General features: G+C 62.7%; 1 protein-coding gene across 6 annotated transcripts in view; it reads left to right on the top strand.

The window, feature by feature from the left end:
* Positions 1-4,985: 4,985 nt before the first annotated feature.
* Positions 4,986-5,088, top strand: part of Fbrsl1 (fibrosin-like 1) — a gene marked incomplete at its 3' end in the record, with an annotated part of 59,537 nt that continues 59,434 nt past the window's right edge. For all 6 annotated transcript variants that reach the window (XM_013503698.1, XM_013503700.1, XM_013503699.1 and 3 more), the window contains 1 exon segment: positions 4,986-5,088.

Raw genomic sequence — 5,088 nt, 5'->3', positions numbered from 1 at the left:
GGAAGTCCACTGCGGCTGAGTCTCCAGGAGGTCCAGCTGCTCCCTGTTCTTGTGAGCCCACTTGGGTCTGGGGGCCTTGGGGGTGATAGCAGTGGGCCCAGCCCCTTCCTGGCCTCTTGTGGAGTGTGGTTTCTGGGGAGCAGCCAGGGTTGGGCTGTCGCCAGCTGCCTCTTGTCTCTGTGGCCTAAGGATGACCACGAGGTAACCGGGGTAAAGGGAGGACAGGGGTGAGCTGCCTCCCTGAGGGTGAGGCAACCAGGGTGCTCCTCATGTACACAGCAGGAAAGGGTGATGTCAGGCTACCTGTCCCCCACCTGGGGGCAACTGGGTGTCCTCACCAGAATCTGACGGCACAGCAGGATGTTGCTGGTGGTATCAGGCTTGGGTTAGGGACTTCACAGGACCCTAGGACCCTGAGCCCAGCGTAGGAAGGCAAAGGACCCCATGACTAGGCTGTGCGTCTTTCCAGCTGCACTGAGACTGTGGAAAATGCTGACCTTCAAGGTGACTCTGCAGCCAGAGTGGGGTGGGGTGGGCCCTGCAGGGCCAGGGTATGGCTTGGAACTGCAGTCACCTCTGGGCTACCTGAGCACATGACCACCAGCTGTCTCACTGGCCACAGGCACCCAGGGCTATCTGAGGAGGCAGGGCCAGGGTGGCCAGCCATCAGCTCCTGCCTGTTGACTGACATTGCGCCCAGCCAATGGAAGTGCTGGCCATAGACAGGGAGGAAGATGGCCAGAATGACCCTGCTCCCTCTGCCCTCCCTCTCACTCCTTCTCTCCCTCTCTCTGTCTCCTCACGCCTTTTCTGTCTCCCCATCTCTGCCTTCCTCTACCTTGCAGGGTGCCTGACTGGTCCTGTGCCTCCTACCCCTTCCAGCAGCCCTGGATCTGGCATGGTCATTCCCCTTCCACAGAAGAGGTGGAGGCCCTGCCCCAGTGTGCAGTGTTAGGTCAGGGGCCACAGTTGTCCTTCCCCGTCCAGGAGAGCCAAAGGGGTTCCCTCAGACCCGAGGGACAGGTGCTTGGGCTATGCCGCCCTCCCTGACCTTCCTGCCGACCCCATGGTCTGTTCCAGCCTCCTGCAAGGTGGGGGCACTAATCTGACTCAGGACCTCCCCCAAGCCTGGCCCCCTCCGCAAGGCCGGCCCACTGCCTTTAGGAGGCCACCAAGTGGCCACCCAGCTGCTGTGGGTGCCCAGCTGTGGCCATGGGCTCCCAAGTGTGAGCCCTGCCCAGGGCTCACATGGCAGCCACAGTGACGAAAGCCAGGGCTTGGGTGCGGGCAGGGATCGGCCTAACTCAAATGCCAGGGCCACAGCGCCCTGCTGGCCCCTCGTTGCCCTCTTCTTCCTGTAAAGACACCTCAGGTACTTAAAGGGCCACCTCCCCTCTTGCTGGCCTCAGGAGCTGTCCCCACCAAGAAGCACCCAGGTTTTGAGATGCACAGAGGGTTTCAAGGTAGAAAAATGCTACAAGGCCATGGAGACCGACCTGCCCCACTCCCTGACAGCCCCCAGAGTGTGATCCCGCAGGGACTATGACACCCCTCCCCTGCTCTGGCTCTGCTGCCTCTGAGAAACAGCCAGAAAATCTCACCTAAGGACAAAGACTGGGGCAGGCGGGCCCATGGCCAGTGTTCCCCCTAAGTTCCTGAACCCCCATGGGCCATGAGCAGCACTACGGCTCCTCCTAGAGACAGCATAAAAGTCACACAGCCACTGTCTCAGCCCTGCAAACTCCACAGTGGTAGGAACACTTTCTGACATTTCTCCATGCCCCAGGCCTTCAACACCGCAGGCCGCTCCAGGAGGGCCAGGCCCTGGCTGCGGCAGCCCTGAGACTCGGATGGAGCCCTGCGGCCACTCTGCACAGCTCTGCCCTGTGCCCTCCAGACCGCCCCACCCTGCAGACACCATTCCAAAGTCCTCCAGGGGGGCTGGTCCCTCCCAGCCAGCCTACTGCTCCCTGCAGCGAGGCCCTGGCACAGGCCTGTTTCTCCCTGCTGCTGCTGATTCCTCTCTCAGGCACAGAGGCTGAGCTGCCCCAAAGGGCCCCGCAGCCCTCGGGCTGGCAGCTCTGACACGTGCAGAGACCAAGGAAACACTGGCAGTGGAGACTGCAGGCTGAGGCTGAGCCAAGCCCAAGGCCAGGGTGAGGCCGAGGTCAGCAGGGGCTCCAGGTAAGGGGGCAGCAGAGGCCAGAGAGACAGCAAAGTTCCCAGGGGGAGTTTGAGCCTTGGCTGCGTGGAGCTGCAAGGGGAGACCACAAGCTAAAACTCTGCACCAAAAGCAGCAACAGCAGGAGCTGAGAGGCACTGGCACACATGCAGGAGTGTGGGCTTGTGTGCCTGCTGTGTGTGTCCACCTACATGTCCTCAGCTGTGTGTCCATGTGCACACATATGCCAGCTGTGCAGAGCCCAGGGTGTTGCCAAGGACTGGCCTGGTGTGCACAGGGGGGATGGTCCTGTGACCACCCTGGAGAGCAGAGCGGGAGTCTGGCCCACCTTCAAGGCTGAGGAGAAGAAAAAGGGGAGGGGAGAGGGGGAGAGGAGAGGGGTGAGGGAAAGGGAACAGGGGAGGAGGAGGGAAAAGGGAGAGGAGGAAGCAGGAGGGGAGAAGGAGGGTGGGGAGGGCTCCCACTCACAATCCTCCTGCCTCAGCCTCCCAAGGAGCTAGGATTACAGTGTAACACTATGCCCAGCTTGGCCTATTTTCTGAGAGGCTCATGGAACTGAGACAGAGGGCAGCAGAGTAGACACGTGTGGGGGCCCTGGCCAGGTTCCTGCCCCAACCATCCAGGAGGGAAGGCATGGATGCTGTGGACAGGGCCGTCCTTTGAAGGCTGGAGGCTGGCAGCAGTGGTAGCCATGCAGTGAATGGTGATGGAGGGGCACTGGAGGCCAAGCTGGCACCCATGGCATCTTTACACAGGGGCGACATCCTCAGCTTTGCTTGACAGAGAATGTTCTCAGCCAGGTGTAGGGGGCACATGCCTGTAATTCCAGCATTTGGGAGGCTGAGGCAGGAGGATCACTGTGAGTTCAGGGCCAGCCTGGGCTACATATTAAGTTCAAGGAGAGCCTGAACTGCATAGCAAAATCCTGTCTCAAAAAACCAAAAAGAATAAAAGGAAGAAAAAGAATGATCTTTCTTGCCAAAGCTTGAAAGCCAATAAAGAGATGTGGGAATCACTAGGAGTCAGAAATGCACTTTAGATCTACCACACCACTCAATTGTCTGGCAAACAAGCTGGGCTGCACCAAGCGGTGTTAAGGTTGGGTGCATGGAGCCCTGCGAGGCGCAGGGATGCAGCCCCCTGGGAGAGCAGCTGGCCTCAAGCCCCTGCTCAGGGTCCACCAAGGATCCTCACCCAGGTCCATGCCCAGAAGCATCAGAGGATACTCACCCTGCACTGTGGCACACCTGGGGACTGGGGGCAGTGAGGGCAGGCTAGCAACCTACAGTTGCGCAGGTTGTTTACTGCACAAGGGAGTCCTACCCAGGGAAAGGTGGCCACAGACCCAGGGACACTCAAACCTCCATGAGCTCAAGGGTCCTCCCAGGAGAGGGACCCACCCTGCCTGCCTGCACCTGTATCCCAGAACGGACAGAGACAATGTGTCATGGATGAATCCACAGGCACAGTGGTCACTGAGGCAGGGCTCCAGACCAGCTGGGAGTGTGTGGAGCAGTCAACAAGCTGAACCCTGAGAAGTCACCGCTCTCCTCTACTAGGGAGCCAGGCTCCATCTGACCTCTGACTCCTGAGCAAACAGCGGCAGCCGGGCACTCCAGGGGTGCTGTCCCTCTCAGCCCTCGGAGCTTCCCTGAGACAGCCCTTGGGCACCCCAGGAAACACCAGCACTGCAACGGACCCCTCAACCTTCCCGGGGCCAGAAGGAGTTTAGAGAGGGAGCCCCACGAGGTGGGGGTGCCAGCTGTAAGCTGGGGGTGGGGCGACCGCTCCAGGAAGGGCCTGTCTTCCGCCACGGAGCAGGCAGCTAGCTGTCTTCCGGCCAGCTCTGAGCCAGGGGGATGAAAGGGTGTCTCCCAGACAACCCAGAATGGGAGGAGGGGAAGGGACTGGGCACCCATCTCGGGGAGGCTGGAGTGACAGGAAGTGCGCCACTGCCCCAGGGCCAGGCGGGCTGAGCTGGCCAGGGCACTCAGGCTGCTACGTCACCCTGTGTCTCTGAGTTCAATTCTCCGCACATCACCCTAGGGCGTCTTATCTGGCCCTGTGCTCGGGGTCTGGAAGGGTGGCCTGTCTAGTCAGCGGTGCGTGGCCACGGCTGAGAGAGCGGGCAGGGTGCATCTGGTGACAGGCGCTAGGCGAGTCACCGACCTTGGACCCCCACGCTCCCCACGCACGGGCTCTTTGCCATGGGAATCGCCTCGGGGTCCACCCCCAGGGAGGATGAGGAAGTCCAACGTGGGTCTAGCTTCAGCCCCTCGCCACAGGCCACTGCTCTCGGCCGCGGGGTCCACAGTGGGGCGGGCTGGGATCCCAGCAGCCAGCGGCCGCGCTTCGGGGTTGATGGCTCCGCCTGGCAGGCCCCGCGCACGTGCTCGCCCCAAGTCCGTGGAGCAGCGGGAGGGGAGGGCGCAGGGCTGTGCCCCGCCCACGTGAATGGAGGAAGGGCCGCCAGGGAGGCGGGGCCTGGGGACAGACCGGGACTGGTGGGACTGTCAGGCTTGTGGGGCGGGGCTGAGTCGGGGGGCGGGACTTAGCGGGCGCGGAAGGAGCGGGACTCTGCCGGTACCAGGCGTGGCTCGGCGGAGGACAGCCCATATGGGGCGGGGCCTGGCGGAGGGGCGGGGCCTCGTGTGGCTCTCCCCTGCCTGTGGGGCGCGGCCGCGAAGAGCTTGGCCTCCCCCGAGGGGGAGGGGCTCAGAGGCCTGGGGGCGGGGCCTGTGTGGGCGTGGCCGGGCGTGGCGGGTTTCCGCGGCAGCGCTCACTTCCTCTGGCGCTCCAGCCGGGCGGAAGTGCGTCAGTTGTTATCCGCTCGGGCCCGCTGCTGTCCCGCCGCCTCACGAGCGCAGCGCCCCGAGCCCGGCGCCTCAAAGCTGGCCGCCCGGTGC

Source organism: Chinchilla lanigera, unplaced genomic scaffold (genome assembly GCF_000276665.1).
Source record: "Chinchilla lanigera isolate Chin_1 unplaced genomic scaffold, ChiLan1.0 scaffold00081, whole genome shotgun sequence".
Classification (NCBI taxonomy): domain Eukaryota; kingdom Metazoa; phylum Chordata; class Mammalia; order Rodentia; family Chinchillidae; genus Chinchilla; species Chinchilla lanigera.
This window is presented reverse-complemented; position numbering and strand designations above follow the sequence as displayed.